Source organism: Mustela lutreola, chromosome 11, assembly GCF_030435805.1.
Source record: "Mustela lutreola isolate mMusLut2 chromosome 11, mMusLut2.pri, whole genome shotgun sequence".
Classification (NCBI taxonomy): domain Eukaryota; kingdom Metazoa; phylum Chordata; class Mammalia; order Carnivora; family Mustelidae; genus Mustela; species Mustela lutreola.
In genome coordinates this window covers 54886376-54896456 of record NC_081300.1, presented here as the reverse complement: position 1 = coordinate 54896456, position 10081 = coordinate 54886376, and positions in this window count along the sequence as shown.

Here is a 10081-nt window from a genome sequence, read left to right as displayed (position 1 = left end):
GCTCCATGCACACCGCCCTCACACGCCCACACACGTTCTCTCTCTCACATACACGCACATGCATTCACACTCTCTCCCTCTCACACACACACACACGCTTGCTTGCTAGTTCTCTTTCTGGCCGCCCCCCCCCCACATGCACATATGCACACACACGTATGTGCACACACACGAGTGGGGCTCTGTCCGTGCTGGACTTATTAAGCCGCTGGCTCTGGCAAGGTTATGGTCATTGTTCATAATTCATAAAATGCCATAAATGTCTACACTGCCTTACAGTGGACAAAGTTCTGCTGAGTAACAACAATAACGAGATAAAAAGACTACTTTCTTGCTCTGAGGAGCATATTGTTTGAAACCCGACCCATGAAAGGTTAGGACTGAGAGAGCCCTGACAGCTTCTAGAAATGCACAGTCAGAAACTGCCGACTTGGAACAGGGAGGCACAGTTAGGCTACAGGTTTTCCAGGAGGGCTTTGAGGTTTGGGGAGTGCAGGCTTAAGCTGTGTACGGCTACTGATGTCTCAGTTAAGGAACTAAGAGAAACATAGAGAAAGTAAGTGTTGTCCAGGGCTCAAGGCACCCTAGAGTCTGGAAATTGTTGTCCAGTCCTGGAATTCATGGTATCTGACACCCAGGTGTCTGTCTCTCATAGACGATGGAAGTGAATGAGGACAAAACACCTAACAGGGACCAAGTGTGTCCACACACACAGCACCGTGTTTGCTATGCTGAGATGGAGAGTCAGGCGCTAAACCGACTGAGCCACTCAGCTGCCCCTCCACTGTGCTGTGTATGAGTCCTAAGCTCTCTGTGAGCTCGTTCAGTCCCATGCTCCTCACTGTACAGCGATTAGTTGCTGTGTCTGAGATCAGAGAAGGCAGCAAGTTGCAATCTGAACCAGGCCCCCCGACCCCAAGGCCTTTTCTGGTCACCATGCTACTGGCTCGTCACCGGACTGCGACTGTAACAGCATTTCCAAAATTCATCCTCTCCTTTTTCTTGCAGTTCAGCTCCTTCCTCCCGTAAACCCCACAGGAAGACACCTGGAGGCCAACAGCTTTGGAGGGAAAGACATGCAATCCAGCCCAGGTGTGTTCTTTCCGTTTTGCTCACAGGCCTTCAGACGGGCTGGGGAGGCAGAGGGGCATCTCAGGGCAGACTGGACTGACTTGTTCGGCCAAGAAGGCATAGTGTGTCTAAAGTGATGATTTCAGGGAAAGTCTCTGGCAGCCAGGGGAGAGAGACAGTTAGCTTCAGTCTCTGCAGTATTACTTACTGGAGTAAACAGCAGATTTAAAAAAAAAAAAATCTGCTTATTGATTGACTAATGGACAAACCATAGCCTAAGCCCTTCAAATGTATGTGACATTTATCACCAAAAAGACCTGTCCCATCGAGGTGCATGTACCAAAGGCACAGACAAAATACACAGCTGCTTGGGAAGAGTTTTGGAAGTTTTGGAAGAATCAACACCTTGGCCCTCCAAATAATCATGTTTTGGTTTTGTTTTTGTTTTTCCTGTTGGTTGATCCCTGAAACTCGATCATTGGAGCTTTGTCTCATTAGCTCCCTTCATTCACATGGTTAATTTTGATCTTACCCTGTGCCAGGCCCTGCCTGGGCTTGGCTGGAGATCCAGGCAATGAGATGAGAAGCTGCCCACTATCTCAGGGAGAGACAGACAAATTCAAAGGCATTTAACACATAGGAGTGAGCCAGTGGGAGGCAGCAAGTCACAGGTGGACGGCCACAGGAAAGGAGATGTCAGCACCGGATGGAAGCGAGTGTGAGTCTGGCCCAAGATGACAAAGGGCCCAGAGCTTGTAGCACAGCAGGGAGCCTAGTCCAAGACCCTGCTCCGCCAGGTGGAGGATTCTAGAAGGGAAAGATGGTACGCTGGAGGGAGGGGGGTGATGTCATCATATTTTTATCTTAAAATACAAATCAGGACCAAAAAAAGGAGGCTGGCCTGCATAATCCATTTTGCCACTCCAGTTCTAATATTTTGAGTGTTCTTAGGAGAGATGATGACTTTTTAAGCAAGTGATAGATTCTTTGGTGTGAGTAAAGGATTCACAAAGACTAATTTTTATTATTTTTAATAAAAGACTAACTTTTATTACTATTAAAAGGGGCAGAACACCTAAATGGGTCCGAGTACCTGTGGGAAGTAGCAAGGGGAGCTCGGAGGAAGGGCAGGTGGAGATGTGGTGCAGAAGAGAGAAATGAGGGTCTTAGTCTCGTCCGACCAAGCCAATTACCAGGTAGGACATAAATTACATAAATGCATTCATTTTACTTAATCTATCAGAAATTATTATTTCATGAATTTAGAACCCAATTTTAATCAACAATAGGACACATAGAGTCTATGGGGCAGAACTGGCCCCACCTGAAAGATAAAATTTGAAGAAGGTTCTGGTACCTTTGGCTTAGGTTCCTATTCAGTCACCTCAAAATATTATTAAGGTTGAATTTCCCCATACAAAGTAATGATTTTGAAAAGGGCAACGGACGTCTGTCAAATAATTGTTGGCCAGCCCACAACTGTTGCCGGTAGAAGGTTCTGATGGTATTGGCTTGTACGGGAAGGACAGCCTTCACGCAGGGGTAGAGGAAACGTACGTGTCCGCAAATATCTGCCAAGTGTCTGCCGCGAAGCAGGCACCATGCCAGGTCCTGGGATGGGACATTGAACAAAGAGGGACAGCCTGAGACTTTGTGGTCCTTACATTCCAATTACAACAAGAGACAGATTCAATTCAATAAACGGGTAAGGACAAGAAGTTGTTCTGTGAAGGAAAACCGGAGGGAGAGGTCAACCAGATTACGGGATGCATTGACATCAGTTTCCCCTAGGGAGGTCAAGACAGTCTTCCAAAGGAAGGTGGTTTTTTAAGTGAAGAACTGGACTTGGAAACTCGTGAGGGGAGGCGTGACATGGAGTGGTTGGGGCAGAGAAAGCACACGCAAGAATGCAGTCTGTGCTGTAACTGAGACGCAGACACAGTGTAGAAGAAGGTTGGGGAAGAATGTGGTCAAAACCACGGAGGGTGAAAAGCAATAGTGAAGTTTTATCATTACCCTCACCCTAGGGCCCTGCTGCCGAGGAGATCTTTGATTGTCTACAAGGGTGGAGAGTCAATGACTCACAAGATGCACATGTCTAAAAACCTACCAACCAACACTAAAGACCATTCCCTCTGCTAGAACATAGCATTACACTTTCTTTAGTAATTTGGGGGAAACAAACAAGTGGGGAATGCTGAGAATTCATTCCCAGCAAGCCATTAGGATTATACAGAGAGAATAAAAGCCTATGGGGGAAAAAAGCAAGTGTGCCTGGGAAGTTTTGGTGACCTGATTGATCAGCCATTTTCTTGCTGCTGAATGATGGCATTATGATTGAATTTACTTTAATCTCTAGAGATAGAAGAATTTTGTAGTCTTTTCAACCCCCCACCAAAAAAAGGAAAAAAGAAAAAAACCCACTTTCTGGTTCCAGATTGCTTACCCCTGGGGAAATGTTGCTTTGCTGCCAGGAGGTAGGAGGTTCCAAGGAAATAAATAGAGCATGAATTGCTCCTGAGGTATAGATGTCTTTCTACATCTGACATTCAGAAAAGGAGTTCTCAAACTGTATGTGGGAGCAAAACCCCATTGCAGTTTTCAGTTTGAGGTTAATCACAGAAAGGAAAGAACTCTGAGAGTCTGTCATTTTACTCCCTCTCTTCTTAAAAATCAAAACAGCCATCTTACTTCCGTCAGGATTTCTTAACTGGCTGGAGGGGTGATTTGTTTTAGGAAGTATATTGTTCTCCAGTTAGTATCTGCAACACTGCTCCCCAAGGCTCATGGTGAACACGAGGTCACGGTGAACACTGGTGCCGAAAGGCCTCTTTGAGATCCCACAATCCTGAGAAGAGCTTCCTGTTGACTCCGTGTGGCCATAAAATTAGAAACCAGGCAGCCATTCACTATGAATTATTAGAAGGTATCCTAAAAAGAGTTCATCTTTCCTCCAAAAGTTTTCCTCTTATCATTCAATATACTTTTAATTTTTCCTTTATTATGTAAGGTTATGAAAGAGAACTCCTCATCATGTCCTAAAACTTGGGATTTCCGTGAGTCGCCCTGAATGACAGTGTGGTTGCCATTTCCGGTGGCCTTTCCTGGAAAACAAAGGGCTTCTGCTTGAGAAAGAGGAGCCCATTCTCACAAAATCTCCTTAGAGCCTCCTCTGCATTTCAAGACAAAAATCTGACATTACTTCAAGAAGGAGCTTGAAACTATTCACATTTGCTCCCTCTCAACATCTTCTGTCAGAATAATGAAAACCTCCGTGCCTCCTTGATGGAAGGCTGACATTCTGTCCTTCAAGAGCTTCTACTGGCCAGAGAGGGAACTGAAGAAATAATTTTCGGAGTCCCTATTGATCTGGCATTGCATTAGCTGTCTGCTGAGCCAAGCTATTTATTGACGAAACGCTAGCCAGCCACTTCTAATTAGCTCAGCTTTCCCCAGCATATTTTAAGGTGGGTGAAAAGATGCCAGAATGGGATTCTCTAAAGCTGTCACAGAGCTAACTCCATGACCCCTAAGTCTTCCTGAGTTTCCAGTCACGTCGTAAAGGAGCTGAAAGACAATGTTTGGTTCTTATTCACAAACAATCCCTTGCATGGAGGAACATGAAACTGTCTCTTGAAAGAAACTGGGGAACCACAGGAAGGGAAAGTTATTTCTTTCGTTGAGGCAAATGGCAGAGTTCATCGGGTAAGACCAAGTCTATCTTTGCCCAGGGATGTATTTCCTTCCAGTCATTGACCTCTGTTAGGTAACACCCTCTGGGAAGTCACTCTTACCTACTTAGATTCAGTCTTTGAAATGCTTTAGGATCTCAGAGACAATCAGGAAACAGTTCATTTTTTTAAAAAATGAACTCAGTATTGAAATATATGTTACATACAGGAAGGTGCCTAAAACCATAAGCATACTGTTTGGCATTTTTTGTATAAAGTGAACACAGCTGTGTCACCAGAACGCAGGTCAAGAAAGAGAACATTTCCAGCAACCAAGGAAACCTCCTCTGTCCCTTCTTGTCACTGTCCCCCAAAAGGGTCCCCACTGCATGGGCTTCTAACAACAGAGCTTCAGTTTGCCTCCATTTTATAATAAATAAAATGATATAGGTCTATAAACTTCTGTTTCTGACTTTGTAAGATTGACTTTTGTAAACTTCTGTTTCTGAATCTTTGTAAGATTCAACCAAGGACAACACACATTTGAGGTTAAGTTACATAAGAGATGATATCTGGTCTATAGTTTTTTGCCTGATTTTAACAAGTGTTGATGAAAAGTCAAAACCAAAATGCTGAGCTTTTATTAACAGAAGTTTAGGAGACGAACCAAATTTATTAGTGCAGATAATCTTGAATAGAATACTTTGCATAAGTGGAAACGGCTATGTCAATTTACCTCAGAAATATTCAAAAGGCTGTGTGCACCCAGGTCTAACAGAATAATAGTAAGCACTCACAAATTTCAAGTTTGACGTGAATGTATTCCTATTTATGAGTTTAGAGTGACTCCCGGCTTTAAAAACTTTGCAAAATTCTTCTAAGCTTCTTAAATTCTCTGCAGCTTAGAGCAACTATATAAATATTCACAGGATTTCCCAAAGCAAAAATTGCTGCTTTTCTTGGCCCCTGACAAGCAAACCAACAAGAGACTTTACTGGAATAAGATGCAAAGCACAATCATATTGAATTTGAACATTAAATTTAAAACCAACTCTTTAGGGGCACCTGGGTGGCTCAGTGGTTAAGCATCTGCCTTTTGCTCAGGTCATGATCTCAGGGTCCTGGGATTGAGCCCTGTATTAGGCTCTCTGCTCAGCAGGGAGCCTACGTCCCCCTGTCTCTCTGCCTGCTGCTCTCTACTTGTGATCTTTTTCTGTGTCCAACAAATAAATGCAGTCTTTTTTTTTTAAAAGATTTTATTTATTTATTTGACAGACAGAGATCACAAGTAGGCAGAGAGGCAGGCAGAGAGAAAGAGAGGAGGAAGCAGGCTCCCTGCTAAGCAGAGAGCCTGATGTGGGGCTCGATCCCAGGACCCTGGGATCATGACCTGAGCCGAAGGCAGAGGCTTTAACCCACTGAGCCACCCAGGCGCCCCCCCCCTTTTTTTTTAATTTAAAAAGCAACTCTTTAGAATTTCTGGTGCTAGTAATCAGAAAGGCAAAATGTTAATGAGACTCCATGTCAGTTCAGCTCTTCTAGTTGGGATTTGCTCCTGCTTTGAAAAAGAAAAATAACCTGTAATACATCCAAATAACTTTTCTTTAATATTGCACCATAAAAGTAAAACTTACTTTTTATGATAATTAAATCATAAGCCCTCATTTTCATAGAGGAAATGTTTGATTTTTCTCTTGTCTGAAGAACGGGCACTAGAAAGATCTGTCGGAAAGCTCCCACATCCTGGGCTGGCATATGAGAGGCCAAATTTAAGGCCAAAATTAAGAAGTTTCAATGACCAGCTGAGTCTCAAATACTAGCACGGAGCACTGAACATATCTGGAAGAGACCCAGCCACCCATTCATCCGTGTATCCCGCACAAGTGGGTAATAGTTTACTGAATGAACAAAGTGCCCTGCTGGAGTAGAAAAATGCATACTTGGCACCAATTGTCTGCTGGTGAACAGGCTCTCTGGAGAAAAAAAATAATCCCTAATATTAGTGTCTTCCTTGTTCTACGATGTAAATGTTTTCTCTGTGTCCAGTGTCAAGACACCAGCGTGAAGTCGCTGAACAGAAGTTGGGGCAGGATGCGGACTTGGCTCCTGTAAACGGGAAGAAGTCAGCTTCAACCCATCGTTGCCTAGAACACACAGTTTTGGTGATGGAAAAAAAATCCATACTTGGAACCAAATAAAGGCAATATAAACAGTGCTGGACCTTCTTATCAATTAATCTAAGAACATGGAGTATATATTCTAGGAGTCTGAAAGCCCACAGAGAGGGTGTCTCATTCAAGGCTAAGAGAGCTGAAAAGCAAGAAATGATTTCCCAAGGAAAAGCAACATAAATAATCACCGCAGGGCAATGACTTGGAGGAGTGCCAAGAGGTCTGAGGGCCCAAGTATCTCCCTGCGAAATTTCTCCTTGATGTGAAATTCCTGTGGTTAGTCTTGATTTTTTTTTTTTTTTTTTGCATCAGTCTTTAGAGTTAGATATTTGTGGAAGGGCCTTGTCCAGATGCCAGTGTGCCCTGAGAGAGGGGGCAGTCTGAGCCCCTGGTAAGCAGGCAGCTGGGAGAAGGGAAAGGAATGCTGACTAAGGAGGGACGGGTCAGCTCCATTCCTGGCCTGCTAGTAGGTAATTGTGTGACCTGTGGTGAGCCCCTTCATAGTTTCAAGCTTCCATCTGCTTGTGGACCCAATAATATCTTCTTTCATCCGCCTCGGACATGCTGCAAATCACCTCTGCATCCAGGAACCCTCTGAGCCCGGAGTCAGACAGAAGATCGTGGTGTTTCTGTGCTAGAAGATCCCAAGCTTTGACAGTGTTGTCTAATTGGCACGGAGAGACTAGATATGGCAGCCGAGAGATATGTCCGTCTACTTTGTACGAAGGTTATTTTTGGTAAACAATTTACACTAAATCTACCATGAAATGGAACCCTCTTAGGAGTTCCTGTGAAGATCGCCAGCTCTTACTAACACTTTATGAAGGCTCTCGAGATTTCCAAAGGAAGATGTCATGCAACTCTGATCATCAGACTTTCTGGAGCCTATGAAGAACCTGCCCATGTAAGATTCAGTGTTCCTTGGTGAGTCAAACTAAATGAAGTGCGAGAGAAATGCCCAGAATTTTAAATACCATGAACCAAGGTTAACAGCGAGATTCAAATATCTTAAGATCGCGAACTGGGCTTGGATTTGGAGACTGAGTTTCCTGCCCCTCCTTCCAACCCATCCTTCGTATGCCCAGGGTGTATATGAGTGTGCGTTTTTATCGTCCTCCTAAGTATCCTAAAAGTTACAGCCTAGTTACCACACATCAGAATTCACTTTGGTCAGCAGTAATTAGCAAGCAGATTTTATACTGCTCATCGTAACGGTACCCCAACTCACAACAGAGCCAGACAACACAGAAAGCTGAGCCGGAGCGGGCTCCAGCCCTCCAAGGGCCCTTCTGAACCCGGGTCCCTAGAATCCTAACACGTGCCTGCCACTGCTCGGCTCCTAAACTCCTTTTTGAAGAAACACAGATGTTATCAGATCTTAATTCTTACATATTGAGGTTAAAAAACAAAACAAAACAAAACAAAACAAAACACTGGTGGCTTGCTCTCCAGCCATTTTTAGACAAAGAAATGCGTTTTCCAAAATATTTGCTTATTTCTAGCGAGGAGGGATTCTTCTGTCCGAGAAAATTTCCATGGGCTTTAAAACATGACCAAACTAAAGCTGTGCATGGCCCTCCTGCATGAGCTGACATCAGCATGTCGCTGAGAGCCAGTTGGCATAAGAGCCCCAGGATAAGAAGAAGGACCATTCTCAGTAAATCGTCAGTGGCAAAGGCTGTTTGAGGTCTTGCAACCCTGGCGGTGTCCAAGTTTTTCCAGAGATAGATCAGCTTGTGGTTCAGAGGATCCATTAATTGATGGAGAAAATGGGCTTCCACAGGTGGAGAACCTTCTTCATTTATCTACTTGCATTTGCGTCATGTTCTTTTTCTGACTTTGAAAGAAGCGCAAGTTTGTGAAAATGCAAATGGTAAAGAACAGGAGAAATAAAAGCAAATGTTCCCTGTAATTGCATACCCCAAAAATCACCAGTTAGTATTTTACGTGGGCTTTCCTGGGTTTCTATGCACACATCAATATTTACATAATAATTACCATTATTTTAAAAAATGGATCATAATGTTTGTGTGTGTGTGTGTGTGTGTGTGTGTGTGTACTTTTTACTACTTATTTTTCCTTCCAGTTATCCTGAACACCTTTTTAAGTCTGTTCATACAGTTCTCTTTAAGGACTGCACAGAAAGGACCCTCCTTTAAGATATATGCATCATTGGGGTTTCTTTGTGATGGAAGCATGGGCCAGGCAGTGAGTGTCCCATTTCACAGATAGATAAATGGAGTTGCAGGAAGAATACCTGCTCTTCCAGAGTCCAGAACCAGATGACACCCAAGCATGGTGGAAAGCTTTACTCCTTGGGCTTTGAGGCACAGTCCCCTCCCCTGGGCCCAGTCCGCTGCCTCCCGCATCCAAAATATAAGTTAAAATGATCACTTTTGAACAGGCTAAGCTGCGCTAACCATAGATTGATTCTGCAGGTTGCTGCCGAAAGGGATACTGAAATAATCATTAAACCACAGGGGATGGTCATTCATCCCTGTAAGAACTAAAAATAAACCGACTGGGTTTTCTCTGCTCCATTTTCTAGCAGAGCAAACCAATGATGTATACATTGCCTTAGAAATCTTCTGTATGTTCCCTTAAGAGAAACAAGCTTTTGGAAATTATAGTTATTTATTGTTCCCTGTTAAGATGTGGAGACCCTGATAAGCTTTCCATTCTCTCTTGACTGGGAAGACGGCTATCCTTTTGGGTTGGAGGACACTCTGGGCTGCCTCTGCATGGACAGGCTGGTGAGCTCTCTTTCTCACCCAGTCGAGGCTCTGGCTGTATGACTTCCAGGACATGTGCTCCCTGTCCTTCCCCTCCACCTGGAATGCCTGTCCCTCCCCACGCATCTGCTAGTATATGATGCATCCTATCAGACTCTGTTCAAATCCCTTCTGCCCTTTCCAGCTTTGACCCTCTCCTTGTCCTGGCCAGATTCCCCAGGCTCTCTATGGCTCCTGTTTTCTCTTCTCCCTCTCGCTCACTGCTGCAGTCAGGCTGTCTACCTGGACCTCATATGTGGGCCTATTGTCATTGCTCTCAGTCACGGAGTTCTGTTGATTCTCCTGTTGTGTCTAGCTCGTGCCCTGTGCACCATTCCCAGGCCCTCCACCCAGCCCTATGCCCACACCATCTTAACCTCCGGTCTTAATGTGACTT